General features: G+C 39.0%; 1 protein-coding gene across 3 annotated transcripts in view; it reads right to left on the reverse strand.

The window, feature by feature from the left end:
- tmem108 (transmembrane protein 108) overlaps positions 1 to 19,590 on the reverse strand; it is a 103,432-nt gene that overhangs the window by 65,036 nt on the left and 18,806 nt on the right. Inside the window, exon 1 of one of the 3 annotated variants that reach the window (XM_018094986.2) lies at positions 679 to 784. The exons of the other annotated variants lie outside the window; for them this stretch is intronic. The gene's annotated coding sequence lies outside the window, so the exon portion shown is untranslated. Of the gene's footprint in view, positions 1 to 678; positions 785 to 19,590 lie in introns of those variants that run through there. 3 annotated transcript variants of the gene reach the window in all.

Genomic DNA, 19,590 nt, shown 5'->3' on the forward strand with positions numbered 1-19,590 from the left:
TTTGGCTCAGACCAATATGAGATTCCTATCTGCCACAATGCAGGGGGGTCTGCATCCAACTTGGAAAAGTTAAATGTCAAGAATGTGGATGCAAAAAAGGCTATAGGGCACACCATGTCGAGGCCACCTTTGCTCTTTGGCAGGTAAGTAATGCCCCTCTTAACCAAAGTGATCTTGTTACCCCAGAGCATTGTAAAAAACATAGCCTGCAAAGCTGCACACAGTGTGGCAGGTATTGGGTAAATGTAGGACAGGTACAGAAACATAGGGACCAAGTAAGCCTTGACTATAGCAACCCTTTCCCTGCAGGTCAGTCGCAATTTGCACCAGCGCTGAACCTTTTCTTTTCCGACATCTAATTTCTCCTCGGGAAGGGGGGTTTCAGTAAAAGTATAGTAATCTTAGAGGGATCAAGACGTACATGTTGCTCTGCATTGTAACTGTACAGCTAAAATCAATAACATTGCCCAACACATATGGGTAAGCTACATAGCAAGAAGGAGACATACATGGGTTATAGAGTTGATCACATCCATGTTTCAGTTTCTGCTGGAGTAGAAGTAGAAAAGGGGTAGAGTAGAGTAGAAAAGGGGCAAGTAGAAAGTAATTAAATAGCAACATGCTTTAAGAATGCTAAAAGCTATGAAACTTAAGTTACCAGTTTTATCCCCAACATACCTGGAGATTTGTAGCCTGCACTCAGTGCTGATTAGCCAGTCAGCAGACTCCAGCCTCGTTCATTTCACCCCTGTTACAATGTGTTTTGTCTCCCTCCAGAATTCCTTTAGACCAAATCCCTTTAGAGCTGGGGGTGGGGGTAATAACCAATAAAGGAGGAACTAGTAAGTACATCACTCACGCTCAAATAAGTGTGTAATACATGTCATGCTGACTTGCTCATTTCTTCCTTTGTGTACCTTTTAGAGACGTATCGCAAAACCAATTGACCTCCGATGACAAGGATGGACAGGCATGTTATATACACACTACTTGTTCACTGTAATTATCATCTTTTCATCAATGTAGCTTCAAATGATAACACTATAGTTCAGAAATATGATAATATTTGTAGGGATAATGAACTGCTTCTGATTACAACATATGCAAATGTCCTTAACTTTAAAACCATCAAAATTGCTTTCAGAGCTTTCATCCTATTACATGAAAGGAGAATTCCCACTCCCTAGGAAGCTCACATTCATTTCACATTCTCTTTTAGAGGGAAGGGTTCTTGGGTAATTACAGCAAAAGGCAAAAGCTATAGGCCATTCCTGGAATACTCACATTAGCTAAATTGGTAGAATTAATTCACTTTAAAACGATATCCCGTGTGTTTCTGGAAATGAATTCTCAAATTAAAAACAAAAACAAAAAAAAAACAGATGATTTCTCATAAGATTTATTTTATACATATTAAAAGGTAGGTTTTACTGGGTTTATAAATATGTATGTGTTTTGTTTTTTTTCAACTTTACACAAAATGACTATAGTTGAAGATAAACAAAGAGAGCTGGAAGAATGTTTTTCAGTTAATGTCATTGTAACCCCACCTTCATATCCTCTTTTTGACTAAAGGTTAATCAGTGGTGTAACTATAGAGGAAGCAGACCCTGTGGTTGCATGGGGGCCCAGGGGACAGGCCTGGACAGGGGGGGCTGCTTCCACTATAAGAAGTACCCCCTCACCAGCCACACTCTTACCTACTCAGCAGGAACTGTCAGGGAGCAGGGGACACAGGTGAGCAAATGGGTGCGCCCTGGGCCCTCTGAAGATTTTTTGGGTGTGGGGTGCAGCATGTCGTGTTATGCCATTGAGGTTAATGTACCAATAGTGAGCGAGTTAAACTGCTGGCAATTAAGATTGATAAATCTGCTCAAGTGTTTACATGAGCAGATTTACCAACGTTAATTGCCAGCAGTTTGATATTTTTCCCCATTGATTAATTTTTACAAACTTTACAAACTTGATACCTGTATCCATTCGACAGAATGTGTGACTGCTTTGCAGTCAAATACCAATCTACTCCACAGAGTGCACTTAACAGTGCTGCGTACTATCACCTATCCCAATCCTGATTTTCCAATGTGTTGACATCTGGGGGGAGAGGGTTTGTTAAATGGGTGGCATGGTGGCCTGTCAGCACTGGGGTCCTGGGTTTGCCAGGGCAACATCTGCAAGGAGTTTGTGTGTTCTCCCCATGTCAGGCAGGTTATATGGCTCCAGATAAAACTGATCTTAGTGAATGTTATAGGGACCATAGACTCTAAGGTCCACTGGGGCAGTGAATGATGTATAATCTCTGTAAAGCGCTGTGCACTATGTCAGTACTATATTAAAGGATAATATTAATCTAAGAGGTAACATTTATTAACCCCTGATAAATCAGTCCCATATCTAAAGGCTGAACATAATAGGGCTGCAAGCTCACATGGGCATTTCCATCCGCTCTTTTGTGTCTCTGAACTGACAGGTGTCGGCCTGGCATGTGTTTGTGTTTTCGCACTGAAATCAACTCCATGAATCTGCACAAAAGCAGATGTGTCAGCTTCTCTCTGTCTATGTTTTCTCTCATACACAGCCTGTGAGTCCTTAGCCTTATGAGCACAAGTGCAATGTGCAGTAAGTGCAATTTCAGGTGCAAGTTGCTGTGTTTTTCCTACAAAATAGCTTTTTTTTCTTGAAAAGCACAACTATGTGCAATTGCAAGGAGTGGATTTTGACACAAGTAATGTCGATTTACACAACTACTGTGGAAAAAGTTGCTCAACTTCTAGTGTGGAAAATAATTGGTAAATTCATGTCAGTTCCACACTCTGTATATAAATTTCAAACTGAAATAACATCTGAAAAGCAATGTGTACCGATGTATAATGTCTAGTTAATTAAAACACACTGAAACTGTGACACATAATTATGTCTGAAAAGTAATTATCTTTAATTGTAAGGTCTCTTTTTCTACTTGCATACATCTGTTATGTCTGCCTTTACTTTCTACCTCCTAACAGTCGAATGTGATAAAAATGTAAAATATATGTGCAATATAAAACTTTATTCCTTTGCACAAAAATAATATAGGTTTGGCTAACCTGGAAATTATTAGGCACTTCATACAAGAGTGCAAGAAAGGCTGCATGTTTTAGCAAATTAAGCAGAAAATTAGGCATGGCCACTAAAACATGCAACAAGACAAACCTATTTTCATATGCTTTTCACCATACAGTGAGGCCACATTTTATTGTAAGCAAAGGCCATATGCTATAAGCACAGCATTTTGTGTTCAGGTTTTACTAGGGAGAAGACACAGCAACAAAGTCCCACATTATCCTTCTCATTATAGATAACAGGATGCCATCTATGGTACACATAACAAGTTGCCTTACATGTTCTTGGCTCTTCTCAGCTCCCTGCTTCTAGATAAAAATACCAAAATAGCCATATGTTTTACTGTGGGATGCACAGCCATCTTGGATTTTTTACATGAGCCAGGCAGAGGGAGGCAGAGAGAGAGAGAGAGAGAGAGAGAGAGAGAGAGAGAGAGAGAGAGACAAGCAGTGTGGGAGCAGCAGGAAAGAAGAACTTTGCTGTTGGGATTCTGCTTGTGCAAGTGTAGGTGGAGGAATGTTTTCAGTCTATCCATTTCTGCATTCATCTTAATATAATGTCTGGAGTTAATGAAGTGCTCATTGGCCATTTCTACTGTCATTATATTGGCATGTCTGGGGTTAATATGCAGATTGTCCATTTTTCATAGTAATTATAATGGTACATCTGTGATTAAAATGCCCATTATTCATTTTATTTAGTGATTATACTGGCTCTTTTGTGGTTAATATGCTTGTTATTTATTTTCTGTAGTAATTATCCTGGCATGTCTGAGGTTTGTTTTGGTAAAATGAGTGTGGTATTTAGGGGTGTGGTCACAAAGTGCATATGACCAAAAAACTAGTTTATACTCTCTACTTAAACAGAACATTTAGGACTAAAAATGCTGCCCTGAATGTAATTTAGGGGTGTGGTCACAATGTGCACGTAGCTCAAACGCAGCAGATTTTCATGGTTTATACTCTTTTACTTAAACAGACCCCAGTTATACAATTATGTAAGGTTTCCTACAAACTTGGCACCTAGTTATTGTATACAGGCTTAGTCTTAGAAATATAGGTTGTTTTTTTTGATGATTTTCCCCTCTTGAAAATCTTAAGAGCCTAATGGTTATTTACTTTGGCCATAACCAACGCAATGAAAAGACATTTTGAAATAATCCATGCTACTTGATCTGTGATTTTGTCTTTAAAGTTCTACATTTATTTGAAAATATATATAGCAGTCCAAAACTTTGTGGCTGACTATCCTAAGGCTAGGGTCATATTTACATATTTCTAAATCCATGTTATAAACTAAAAGGGGCAAAGTGAAACTGAAATTTGGAAATCTATAATATAAGGATCTAGATTCTGTGTATTACCTGAAGAAAGGGTACTTAAAGGGAACACCGGAAATGATGCCAGGCAGACTTATATTCTGCATGATTGCACCCAATTTGTGATAAAGTGCATACACAGTTGTATCCATTTTGGAAACTGCACTTTGCTTACTGCACTTGAGAATGTAAATGAGCCCTCTTGCCTTTAACTTGTCATGTCTGCTTCCAAACTAATGGATATTATATACATGCTCAGAGTCCTATTCAACTTAAAAACAAATCCTCAAATGCTCATTAAAATGCAAGCTCTATGCTTGATAACTAAATGCTCAACTAAATGCTGAGTAATTATGAGTGCAAGCAAATATGCAGGGGCAAGGGCCATGTGGAAAAATGCATAGAAAATCTAGGCATTTAGTTTAATCCCCTTTGCCTTTTTGGTTACAAAATGTACTTCATTTATCTAAGCTTTTCAAAGTCAGTGCTTCAGCTGAATGACCACAATGAAAAGACATTTTGTAGGCCAATTACACGGCACCAGCAGTTGCTTTGACCTTATTTGTATCTTACAACTCCAACTGAAAAGTGAATTTATTTTAGTTGTCTTAATAAGTGACCAATCAAATACCATTTGAAGCATAGTAAATTCAAAGGGAAATTGTTTAGCTTCTACAATAAAGAACTGGACTGGCAAAAATAAATTAATTAATGTGTTCACTTAGTGCCCAAAGTCACAACAAAACTGTGTTTTAGTTTTACGAAAACAGGTCAACATACAAGCACAGAAAATAGAATATATTAGTAAGATCTGAATCGCACATACAGAGGCAGATATTGTCTGCTGTTATTGCCTGTTCCTTGAAGAGGCTAAGAACTGACTTTGTACTATAGGCATCAGGTTCATGATAATGGGATTGGTTCAGGCATAAAGCTAATGGAATGGATGGAAAACTGATGCAGTAATCTGACATATGTAAGAAGGGCTGGAGGGGGATAGTTTAAATGTTAGAGTAGTAACGATAGAGCTTTTAAAGTCATTCCAGTTATATTTACTGATCCCATAGACCAGGCAGGTCGGTGTGGAAAAAACAGGCCACGTTAGCAGGTTTGTGGGCTGATGGCTGGCAAGATTTCAAGCAGGGCCCCAAAACTTTGGTGACATTATTGCACCACCCATAATTTGGTTGGGTCCTGGCTTCAAAAACATGTCAATTCTTTAATAATATGTTGGAGTAAGTTTGGGGCTGTTGACTAGCACCATATGGATATCCATGGTTAAGTATTACTATTACAGAATGCTTGCATACCCTCTATGTCGGATTAATTAGATGTGTGCCCTAAGTGTGGATCAGGTAGGGCATTGCTATATGGCTAGTACCCATTACCAGATATAATGCATAGTCTTTGTTTTCCATGCCCAATATCAAGAGTATTTAGTTTGCCTATAACTATCCTGTGAGCTGTGCAATTGTAATGCCTGTGCAGACACCAACTGAGGGTACCCATTTGGTTCTTTGTTTTGTGCAGCAGTGGAGTTGGAGCTGAAGGCAGTGAAATGTTTTCCTCTCCCCTCTCCCCTTCCTACCACAGCAGCCCAAAATGAAGCTTGGGAGGAACTGGCAGTGGACAAATTCCTTACCATGTACTGCATGTGCCTATTTATTTCTTACACATTTAGAGTAGTCTGCAAAAAAATATGGTAAACTCTGGGGCATGCTCGTTCAAGTATATCTGTTGCTAATGTAAATAGAGTCCTCGTAGGAGGACAAAAAATTGAATCAATTTCAGTCTAAGCACAAGAAAAAAGAAGATTGCAACCCCTTAACAGTGGTCACTCTCACCCTTTGCCAACCCTCTGAGTGTTCCTGATTTAAATGGTACAGAAGCAGCATATAGTAACATCACTTGGAAAATCATATCTGTTTATGTATGTTTATGAAGCTATCAGGTCTTAACAAATGCAGATTTATTTTGAGTCAGACCAATATTTTTTTTATTATTTTTAAGGGGGGGGGGTGTTATCAGTAAATAATCAAAGCTGTATCTGAGATAATCACATGTGATCCCTCCTGAAAGATTTTGCATTTAACTCCACTTAACTCCACAAATGGCTAATCTCTAGCAGTAACAGACATTAGTCACCATTTAATAAAGCACAAGACTTGGGCACAGGGTGTAATATCTTGATGGGGCTTTAAAAAATCACGAGCATGAGATGCCTCTGTGCAGTATTCTTTCATATGATGGTCTCGCACAATGTATTTTTTTACACAATTTTGCATTCTTACACAATAAAGGAAAATAAATTAGCAGCAGATGAGAAGAAAAATGAATTGCAAATCGTCTGCCCACAGTCACCAAAGACATCAGAAAAGTAAAATGTCACGGTAGCTAGCAAGCAAAAGGAGACAGCCCTATGTTCTGTGTGAAGTATTTGCAGTGATAACAAGTCGCTCATCTTTTCCTAACAAGCGATTACTAGAGATTTCAACAACAGAAAAATTCTATTTCCCACAAATCCAGGTGTCATATTCCCTGCCCACAATTAGAAATCACATTCAGTGCAATGGGGAAATCAGAGTGGGTTTTACATTCAGTGATTCCAATAGTTTTTGAATGACAATGTTTTCATCATAAAATTGCTGGAAAAGAATCTGATAGTGATAAAAAAAGGAGCGATAAGCGATTTCAAGTAGTATTGTTGGTTAAGGTACTGGGGATATATATTCTTCTCTATGTATAGACAAAACAAGTGACTTGTTGTTAGAACTCGCTTTTTAAAAATCCCAGCAACTAATCTCTACGTGGGATATTAGCCTAAAACTGTACTTTAGGCAGATACTGGAACAGACAGTTAGAAAGCCAGAGAACGTTGCTTTAGTTTAGTGGCTTGTAAATGGTATATGGATACTCCTTCAGCCTGTGTAGCACAACTTTAGTGTTCTTCTTGGAGACTTGCATTTGTATAAAGCTGTGGAACACTGGTGAGGAAGTTTTATGGATGATTTAAAACTTTTTAAAGCTGGGTGACTGCAATATATATAGAAATAAGACACAAGGGAAGGGCAGAGTGTGTGTGTGTTCCCCAGTTATGTTTTGTTGGCTACTTGGTTATTACAGACTATGCCAAAAAGTATCCATAAAATCCCTGTTATAACGCAAGACAGAACTGTTGTTTTCAATAACTTGTACTTTCAAGGACATGGATATGTCCATTAAAATATTGCATTTACTTTAAAGCAAAAGTAAATGCTTATAATTTTGACTACAGTGTCTTTTTAAAGGGACGGCATCTTTGCTAAAATGTAACACAATAAATAGGACTTGTGTTGAAATTATATTCTGCCTCTTGTTTAAAATAGAAGTAATTTTGGCATTTTACTGCCAATAGATTTGCCACATTAGTGCTACGTAGAATTCTATATTTATTCTGCAGAAACCATTACCATAACTGAGTAAAGAGCCCTAGAAGCTTTCCCTGTTTGTTTAAGATAGCAGCTGCCATTTTAGCTTGGTCTTCATAGCATCCTGCTGTAGCTCTAGCCATCATAGCTCAGATTACACATGCCCAAGGGAGGGGGGAGCAGGAATGGGAAGAGAGGAGAGACCTGTGCAGACTCTGCCCCAGGAATGAAGGATTATTCTGAAAGAGGAAGTCAGATACCCTAAGAACAAAAAAGGAGACAAGAAATCCTGTTTCTTTTGCTAGAGGACTCTTTTTCAGCGTTTCTGTGAGTGCTTATGGCTGTATTTACATAGACCTTTCTGATAAAGCTTACTTAGTTTTTACCTTTCCTTCTCCTTTAATTTAACAAAATCAATATTACCCTTATTTTGCCACTATAAAGCACTAATTTGAAAGTTGGGCTATTTTCACTGACCTCACCACCCCCCTTCTTTTTGAGCTGGACAGTTTGTTCAGAGCTCCCTATCTGCCTTTAAATTATCAAACCCCTTACTTTTCTACGCAGCAACCTTTGAGCAGCTCATTACCAGGGGTTCTCAGTGGATTAGTAATTAGTTTTATTGTGTGTTTTGAAGTTTGTTGGGATCAGGAAGTGGCAAGAAGTGCTAAAGTGAAAATGGCTTCATAGTCTTGTTTAGTGCCCGAGATGACATAAACCATAAATATTTCTTAAGTAAAACAAAGGCGAAAAGTATCTTCAGCACAAGCCCCATTCATTGAACTCATGTTAAAAAGGGGGGTATACTGTCCCAATAGAGGTACCCCAAATGCATTTCTTGGATTTCACCTAAACCACCCTTCTGTGCATGTGCATTTAGAAATCTAGAGCAGTGAAATTAATCAGCTTTACATTGATTTTTCCCAGACCAAAGAATAAAAACAGGGGAAGATATCTGAAGTCTACCGGACGTCAATGAAAAGACTTTAGGTAATGTGCACTATCATTCTCCAGATGAAAGAAGAATCGATTTTATGTTTTAATCAATCTCTTTTAATGTAATTCACAAATGGCTTTGTGTTAGTTTTCTTTATCTGTGTTTGGGTGCAGGATTATCAAATCCTTTAATATCAAGATCAGAACCATATGGCCTATCCCAAAGCTAATGTCACATTACAGGAGTCATATACTATGCACCCGGGTAGAAGTGCAAGAGCACTTAGTGGGGCAATAGTGTGTCCCTTAGTGCTCATGCAGAGAGGACTCGTACCTAAGCACTGGCTGCTCTCTGTACCTTGCACTGGATAAAAAAACCCAGCATGAGTTGCAGAATACAGTCCCGGAGGTGCAGGCCAGCCCTGTCTTCCTGCCTCTTGTGAATACATTGCTGCTGAATGCAGACAAAGGCCGCAGGTGTTTGTGCTCTGAAATGGTGTGCATACACCTGATGGAATTCATTTAAGAAGGAAGACCAAGTGAAAAGTATAAAAACATGGCCCTGTTTTTTACCACTTTGCACCCTGCTGTCCAGTTTATAAATAAGTAGAATAATTTTACAACTGCAAAATGTTGTGCTAAATGCAAAAATGTAATACTTTGTGAAAGTATTAGATTGGACAGATCATTTTATTCTAAACTACCGCTTGCTTCTAAAGGGACAGTATACTCCCTTTTTAAACATTAGTTTACTGAAAAGGGATTGTGCTGAAAAGTGGAAAATTTGCTATCCTACTTAAAGGAGAAGGAAAGGCTAAGTTACTTGGGGGTACCAAAATGTTAGGCACCCCCAAGTGACTTAAATCACTTACCTTTTACCCCGGGCTGGTGCCCCTGTTAGGAGAGAACCGCACCAGCCCGGGGTACTGCAGCAACTGTCTCCTGTTCCTTCTTCCGTCTTCGCTCGCTTGCCCAATAGAGTGAAAAGCCGAGCTTAAACAAAAAAGTCGGCTTTTTCATCTACTGCGCATGCGCCGGCCCAGGGAATCCGAAGCCAGAAGGAAGAAGGTACTTTCCATCTTCTTTTATGTAATTTTCTTTTTCCAGCTATCCTCCATGGCAGCACACTAATGGGTATATTTCCTGCTTGCCAATGGATAGAAGTAGCCCACCCCCTCACGTAATTTAAGGAATCCTGCCCTCTTCCCAAATGTCTCTTATCAGCAATACTTCTGGCTAACCATCAACTGGGTGGAAATATTGTGCTGCCATGGAGGATAGCTGGGAAAAGAAAATTATAGAAAGTATGTTAAAGAATTTTCCACTTTCCCAGACATCTCCATAGCAGCACACTAATGTGAACTCCTCCAGCATGAATATAATAGGGAGGGGATAAAAGGAAAAAATACACACTGCCAGTTTTCTCATGCTCAGTTATTTAATGTAAATCTCTTAGCATCTATTAGCAGCTGCTCTGCGAACCGATTCTCCAAATGAAGCTTCTGCTGCCGACTTGACATCCAGCCTATAATGGTTTATGAATGTCTTCCAGGAAGCCACCGAACAGATTTGGTTTGTGAATAGGTCTGCCTTACTGCTCATGAAGTTGCCATTGACCTAGTCAAATGTGCTTTCAGTCCACTGGGTATCTTGAGACCCTTTGACGTATAGGCTCCCTTAATTGTGGATATCAACCATCTTAAGAGTGTAGGCGTCTTGCTGTCCCTTTCTCGGACCAGCTGGAATGATAAAAAGCTGCTTTATCTTACGAACGGTTCAGTTCTGTTAAGACAGATTTTAACACATTGAGCAACATCAAGCCTTGCAAGCCTATCCTCTGCTGTCTCCTTGATTATTGGCAATGTAATCTCTTGACCAATATTTCAAACAGTGACTACTTTTGGCGAAAAAACTTGGATTGAGCCTAAATTTTATCATCAAAAAATACCATAAATGGTTCCTCTATGTTTCCTAACCATACAGAAGTCGGGGTTACAGCAGGTTTTAATGTTCCTATTGTAGAATACATCTTTCTAGTTCATTCTCCATTCTCCTATCCATAACTTCTTTAAAAGAGGCTGCATCATCAGCAGGTAATGTTGTCTTTCTTGTTATGTCTCATAGTCACATCTAGTTTTTGGTGTATTATCCCAGTTAGCACAATCCTCTTCTTTAAAGAGATAAACCTTATTTATCCTAGTTTGCAAGGCTACTCTATTGGCAGTAAAATGCCATAATGACTTTCCTTCTCCTTTATTCGCCTCTAACTAAGGAAAATTTGCTGTCTTCTTAGTTAATAAAGGTAAAAATGTTTTTGATGATGAAGGCAAAGAGCAGATCTTACTGATTTGATTAGTGGGTTTATAAGTTTTACACTAAAGGACATATAAAAGGATTCTTCATTCAATGAACTATCCTCTTCTGTATTCAAAATTCACTGTATTCAAAATGGAGTTCCTCACCCATGACTCATTGCTTTCATAAACTTCTTCGATGGCAAAATTTGAAATTTGTAGTAAAATCCCACTCTATTTTCTCTTAATAAGAGCCCATGCAAAACAAATCACCAGTCCTCTGAGAAGCCATCTTAATTCATTAAACTAATGTTGATAATGATGGTATACTGCCCCTTTAAGTTTTCATCATGTAACACATTTTTAGTGTAACAATATCATTCTCGACCACTTGATCACAATGGCCCTTATACTGTATTTAAAGTCACAGTGTCTGAGCATCAACTGTTGTGAAATCATTTAATATCTGTACAGTATCTTACTGTGACAAAACAGTTTAACATTTTAAACACAAATTATTCACTTGGAGCAATAATGTATTTTCTGCTCTACAACAGATGTTCAGGATTACATTTTGCCAAATATTACCTCTACATCGATTGTTGAGAAAATAAAGAATTAAACGATAAAAAACAGCACATGTAGTCTGTGCTCAAACTCTGATGCCTATTTCTTTAAATAGCATGGCTCCACATCAGACTGTCTTAGTTTATTAAATCTGCATATTGTGGAAAGTCTATTTAGAGAACCTTCTTTACTAGAAAGTTCAGTCGCACACGGGGATCTTTATGGAACGTTTTTAGGCAAACAGCCAAGTATGACACCAATCTCAAAATGACAAGTAAATGAAGACTTTCCACTCTGAAGGACTGAGTATGACAGAAAACCAAGTACTGGGAAATTCTGTAATAAGCACATTATTTGCAACAGTGTGATAGCATTTCTAAGCATTGTTATTAAGTTATGATTGACTTAGACTGCTGGGAGATGTACATCATGTCTACTTATGAAGGTCTGAGGGGGTAAAATCATTTGACTTACTTTTATATGCAGAGTTTATTAATTATCAAACAAACAGGTCCCAGTGCATTCATATCCCTGTAATCATTAAATAACTGTCCATGTTCTACTTACAAATTGCTCCATATTTAATTTCTCTAACTCTCAGATATTGCTAAATATAAGTCACCTCAGTCTGTTAATGTCTGGTAATGAAAGAAGCAAATTCAACCCTCCAAACTGGCACACTACAATCAGTAAGTTCTAAAATGATAATTATTTCGTTAGGTGCATGTTAAGTGCAAGGTAGCTTTCCTTCTTCATTGATATTTCAACACTGAATTTATGGATACTTGGTCTGGTCCTTCCACCAAGATGTCCTTCAAGCCGAGTGAAGTCAGTATTATATACCGGCTGCATCTGTTGGGTTATATCTGTGTGGTAAAGAGCTGCACCAACCCAAAGTACTGGCATCACGTGGGGTATCATTACATTACTATCTTGTCCTACAATTTATTTATCAAAGGGGACTGGGAACTGAATGAGGTCCCAAATTGCCAATGCCATAGGCTGTTATCCCCAATGTTACTACTGCTACTACACTCATCCTACCGACAACTCGTGTTCTGCAGGGTCTCACTATTTATAGCCTCAATAAAGTTGGTCCTATTTTGATTTCACCTCCCTCCTCTCAATTGCAGATCTGGGTCCAGTAAAGTATGGCTTGTCTTCTGCACCAGAGACTGTTGCAGTATTTTTTATTTGGTGCTGCTGTGTGTTGAGAGAAGTTGATAAATTACCTACTTAGACTTTTATTTAAAGGAAAGATTCCTGGAAAATTCCTGGCAGATACACGCACAACCTTCAAATTTTATCACTAAGTCACAGAAAACAATGCATTTTTCCTATTATATTTCTGTTGCTCAAGGTTTCCTGGTATAGTGTGTGCAATAAATCAGTGACTCAATGGCAATTCTTTCTTTTCCTTCACCTTTTAAAAACATCATTAGATGATATCTATAATAAGGTAATGATCTTTTCAAACGACTAAGTGATTATATATGGCAAAGCTGTAACCAGTTCACTGTGGCATTCTATTTTTTTTTTTCAGTTTTTTAAGAGTACGAATCCAGTGTTCAGTCGGTCACTGTATACAAATAGCTTTAGCAATCAATGGTCATTGGATTTCCTAGATAGAGTTCAAGGGCTGCACTCACACCTCACCTTGAGTGTTTTCATCTGGCTATTTTTTATAACAGGACACGGCAATTGCACTGAGCCTGTTGATTAATATGTCCTTCAGACACATGATGATGTTAGTCTACAGTACAAGCTGATAATTACCCCAAATCAACTGACGTATGGAGCACACCATCTGATAAACACAGCTTGGAAGACAGAAGATTTCATGGAGCCCTCATTATGTTTATCCACCTGAGGGCACACTGAAGAGACTCATTATAGGACAACAAGCTTCTATGCATGCTAATTAATTTAGGATGACTACATCTTTCAGAATATTGTTTAGAAAAGTCAGAAATAATAATGCTAAATAGTGCTAAAATAATCAGGTTTTGTATACTCTATTTAGCCTTGGAGTGCTCCCACAACCCCTTTCTGTGTATCTATGTATTTTAGCAGAGTTATTCTGCAGGAAGAATGACCAAACTTCCATGTTGGTGTAGCACCCCCACACCTGTCCCTTTAATGGTGGTCTTATGCCTTTAAAAAAATGGGTGTTGGTTAATGGGCAATCTTCTCCTTTACAAACCGTAAGCGGGGAAGGATTAAGCCTTTAGAACCAAGCTGTGGTCCTAGCAATCTCTCTAAAAAGCTGAAGGCATGGGAGTGACTAAGCCCTCTGACTCAAACCAGCCCCCCAGGTCAAGAATGGCAACAGTGCACGGGAGTGCCAGCCTTTGAAAAATATGACCAGAGGTAAATAGATAGGCCCACCATACGGGGTTTACCTTGACGTGGTATGGTGGCTTACCAATCTTATGATTGATCAAAATTTTGTAACTAAAAAACCCTGTTTTTTGTGAATACATGCACAAGCATAGACAATTTATTTATGAAACAGGGGACCAGGGAATGCGCATTGATCAATCCCCCTCTCTTTTTGTATGTTTGTAGTTAATTTGGCCAGATCAGTCGCACTTCCATTGTATTTGTATACTTTATTTAGCCTTGGAGTGCTCCCACAACCTCTTTTTGTGTATCTATGTATTTTAGCAGAGTTATTCTGCAGGAAGAATGGCCAAACTTCCATGTGGGTTAGCACCCCCACACCCGTCCCTTTAATGGTGGTCTTATGCCTTTAAAAAAATGGGTGTTGGTTAATGGGCAGTCTCCTCCTTTACAAGCCACAAGCGGGGGAGGATTAAGCCTGTAGAACCAAGCTGTGGTCCTGGCAATCTCTCTCTATAAAAGCTGAAGGCATGGGAGTGACTAAGCCCTCAGGAAATGTGCATTGATCAATCCCTCTCTCTTTTTGTATGTTTGTTGTTAATTTGGCCAGATCAGTCGCACTTCCATTGTATCTGTATACTCTATTTAGCCTTGGAGTGCTCCCACAACCCCTTTCTGTGTATCTTCTCTAAATTTACCTATAAACATATAGACCATATGGCATACGGTATGTTACAAGAAGTCTGATTTGTTGTGAAACTGCTGGGGGTAAAGAAGTGGCAATGTACGTTGATGACAAGGGGTGTTACAGACCTCCTTCACTGTTTGGGAATGTTTTTTTAATTTTGGCATAAATAGCCAACTTCATGCCTTTTTTTCAAACTTTTTGTTCCAAAATATGCATATTGTTTTCCTCAAAGCATTGTCCCTTTTCCTTTAGATGTAGGTAGACTGCTGAGTCTTGTTCTGAGGAGTTGGGCCTAAGTTGGGTCACTTGTTTAGCCTTCCCAGAGTATAGATCTGTGTACTGTTCAGTACACTGGAAAGTATAAGCCACATTACTTTTCTTGTACTTTGGTGTTGGTTCTTTTGAGTGGACCAGCTTCTGTCTCTTGGTTTGAAAAACACAGGACTGTGATATTTGCTAATATTTGCTTTACCAATATTCCAGCCACATACGGGATAACTATGTAATGCTGTTTTGACAAAGTCCAGTCTGGGTGTCCACAAGCTTCAAAGCACCTTTTATATGCTTCCATTCCTTGACCTAAGACTCTGCTTTGGTTTTAGGCCAGCTGTGTAGAGCTCTATTAAGCACCAATTTATGTTTCAGTGGAAATCAAACAACACATATTGATCATATTTTATAGTGGGCCTTCCCTTCTAGTTCAAGTATATCTTCCCTTATAAGCTTAATGTTCTTGTCCACTAAGCTGATGTGTTCAGTAAAGGCTGGAACCTCGTGAGTTACATTATTAACCCAGGTTTTATCTATATTTCTATACCAATAACTTGGTGCTGTTTCCTTGAAAGTGTTCAGGGGTCTCTTTTCTACTTGTGTAAAGGTTTTGCCTCAATGGGAGACCCAGGTTAACCATGTTTTGTCTAATACATAAAATATATCTTATTCTTCAAGTAAGCATTGTTAAGACATAGATCCTGCAAAGAAACAACTTGGTCTGGGTTAAGCTTTGTTTTGCTGCTGAAGGTGATATCTATTTTCTCACTGTTTCAGACCCCCTAAATGGTTTCAAATGATGGGAAATTCTCTGCCACTCAGCTGCCCCATGAAACATGACATGAAACATTTTTAAGATTACTTAAGTTCAGTTGCTTTAGACGAATTACTATAACTGTTATCATTACTGTATATCATGACCTGGATGCATAAAAACCTTCATAGATATTGCCATAAAGCATCATTTTTACAGCATGCAGAGCAGATAATTGTACCTGGGAAAACTGTTAGATCTGGGAAAATGTTTTATTTGTGCAAAACAAATTCACACTATTCACCTCTGCAGAGAAATTATGTCAAACAGTGCCAAAAAATAAACCAAATTTATTACATAGTTTCTCTGGTGCAAAGAAATTACTCATGCTCCCTCAACTGAACTCCTACTCGCTGCCTTCCAAATTGACCTGACGCAGTATTGAAGAGATAAATTGACTTGTGCCATTATGAAGGAAACAGCTTACTCATGCTGTCTCTCAGCCAGCTTGCACAGCAGATGATTGTACCAGGGAAAAACCACTTGGTAGATGAAGCACAATAATAAAACATTAAGGGGCCTATTTAAAAAGAACTGAGTTTAAAAATAACATGTTTATAAAATCTTTAAACTGATAGAAATGTTGAATTCTGATATGACTTTGAGTCTTGGCAAAAGTTTATTATTCTTGAAGGATAAAGAACTTATTTATAATGTATTGAAGTAATGGTATCTCAGTATCCTCAACTACACTTCCACTAATATAACAACAGTATAATGCTAACGACTCTGATCTTGCACCAATGGTGAGAAATATTTTTTAATGGATCCTGTTCCCGTGGAACATACCAGTTGATGAAGCCTGTACCCATGAGAACATACCAGTTGATGGAGCCTGTACCCAAGGAACATACCAGTTGATGGAGCCTGTACCCGTGAGAACATACCAGTTGATAGAGCCTGTACCCAAGGAACATACCAGTTAATGGAGCCTGTACCCAAGGAACATACCAGTTGATGGAGCCTGTACCCAAGGAACATACCAGCTAATGGAGCCTGTACCCAAGGAACATACCAGTTAATGGAGCCTGTACCCATGAGAACATACCAGTTAATGGCACCTGTACCCATGGAACATGCCAGTTAATGGAGCCTGTACCCGTGGAACATACTAGTTAATGGAGTCTGTACCCGTGGAACATACCAGTTAATGGAGCCTGTACCCGTGGAACATACCAGTTAATGGAGCCTGTACCCGAGGAACATACCAGTTAATGGAGCCTGTACCCAAGGAACATACCAGTTAATGGAGCCTGTACCCATGAGAACATACCAGTTAATGGAGCCTGTACCCGTGGAACACACCAGTTAATGGAGCCTGTACCCGTGGAACATACCAGTTAATGGAGCCTGTACCCGTGGAACACACCAGTTAATGGAGCCTGTACCTGTGGAACATACCAGTTAATGGAGCCTGTACCTGTGGAACATACCAGTTAATGGAGCCTGTACCCGTGGAACATACCAGTTAATGGAGCCTGTACCCGTGGAACATACCAGTTAATGGAGCCTGTACCCGTGGAACATACCAGTTAATGGAGCCTGTACCCGTGGAACATACCAGTTAATGGAGCCTGTACCCGTGGAACATACCAGTTAATGGAGCCTGTACCCGTGGAACATACCAGTTAATGGAGCCTGTACCCGTGGAACATACCAGTTAATGGAGCCTGTACCTGTGGAACATACCAGTTAATGGAGCCTGTACCCGTGGAACATACCAGTTAATGGAGCCTGTACCCATAGCACCAGGCTGAATCATCAAACACAGGTAGCATGCAACATGCAGCCTCCAACCTGAATTAGGCATTTTAGCACAGTGGGTACTGGCAACATATGGAAGAATAAGCTCTGTTAAATGTTCTCTCACATGATGGAATGCATTAAAAGGCCACGGCATGGGAACTCAAAAAAAAATGCTGGGGTGTAGAAGCCCTTAAGAATACAGCCCTTGACTAATTCTTTTAGTATGCTTTAACCCTTGATAATATGTTAAAGTATGCTGGGTGATTCTGACTAGACATTCCTCTTGCATCTGTAATTAAGTTATTGGTACTTAGGGGGCATTCAAGGAAACATTTACATCCCTGCTTTTATCACCCATACAATCACCTGTTATTGAAAAATGTCTCTGTTAGGGGAATAAGCCATCTTATTTGATGAAGTTTGCGAACTCGGGCATAATTACATACACTCATATGGAGCATAATCCACTCTGTGATATTACTAAACCTCAGCAAAGGACATTCACAGTTTATTAGATTTACTCTTTCATAATGCTAGAAATAAATAGTGCAACATAGTTTCTGATGTGTAATACACAGTGGACTCAGTGGAGGCAGCCAATATGCTACTTAGAGAGGCACTTGAACACATACAGTTCAAATTAAAATGTTAGACATGTGAATTTGTCTGGCAGAAGACAGTAAGTAAATAGCTTTGCTCTCTAGCCAAGTTCATTTATAGTAAATGACTAAAGTAAATGCAGTCAAGCCTTTTCATCTATTGATTTGACATTTATCAGGCTCTTTGGTGTTTCAGTCTATGAAAGCAAAAAAGAGTGTTTTAGTGCTTGCTAAGAGTTTGTTATTGTAGATTCTGTTTTTTTAATGTCTATAAGCCACAGGCGCACTTGTCTTGTTTGCTATTTTGCATTTGGATGGAAACATAAAACTAAAAATGCATGTGACTATGGCAGATCAGTATTCTGATTCAGAATCCACCGATAGGTTAGGGAATGCTTTCAATCTCTCTATTTCTGCATTCATCTTACTGGAATGTCTGAAGTTAATGTAGTGCTCATTCGCCATTTCTACAGTCATTATACTGGCATGTCTGGGGTTAATATACAGATTGCCCATTTTCTATAATAATTATACTGGCACATCTGGGGTTAAAATGCCCATTACCTATTTTATTCAGTGATTATACTGGCTCTTTTGTGGTTAATATGCTTGTTATCCAATTTCTGTAGTAAGTATAGTGGCACGTCTTGGGTATGTTTTCGTAAAATGAGTGTGGTATGTGTGTGGCCAAAAAGTGCATGTAGCCAAAAATATTTTCACAGTGCTGCGTGCAGCAGATTTTCATGGTTTATACAGTTAAACAGCCCCCCACCCAGTTATAGAATTATGTAAGATGTGACTTTAGGGGCTTTGCCAATAAAGTTTCCTACAAACCAAGTAACTGTATACAGGCTTAGTCTAACCTATATATAGGTTGTTTCTGCTTGATGACTTTGCCGCCGTCTGAAAAATTTTCTGTGTACACCCATGTTTACAAGTGTTCGCTCCTGTGCTCCCCTGCGTTTCACCAGAGGGTGTGCAGAAACAAACACATTTCATCCTTCTGTAGGTATCTGTACTCACACAGGCGCATGTAAGCGACAAGCACAGGTGGAACGCAGCATGTTGTGTTCAGTGCTTACATGCGCCTGTGTGAGTACAGGTACATATGGAAGAATAGAATGCGTTTCTTCCTGCAGTGGAACGCAGGAGAATGCCGCCACAGGGGAACACAGGGAGGAACGCTTGTGAGTACAAGCCCTAAGTCCTTAGTAACTAGGATGAATACCTGCCTCTTTCGTGCACAAACACGGCTATCACTTCTCATCTGCACTAACATAAATGCTGATATTTGACAGCATGTTCTAAGCCTGTTTCATCATTCTGTTTGGAAATGCAAGGAAAACAATGATTTATGCCGTTTTCCTGGTATAAAAATCATAAAAATAATTACAGAAATGATGGGGAAGTAATAAAAGCTGGTTTCATTTGCATTTCTTGTCCATAAACACAGTGTTATTACTCTCTTCTTTCACAGTAATGAAGTGAGCATGAGAACATTTGTTC

This window comes from Xenopus tropicalis, chromosome 6, assembly GCF_000004195.4.
Source record: "Xenopus tropicalis strain Nigerian chromosome 6, UCB_Xtro_10.0, whole genome shotgun sequence".
Classification (NCBI taxonomy): Eukaryota; Metazoa; Chordata; class Amphibia; order Anura; family Pipidae; genus Xenopus; species Xenopus tropicalis.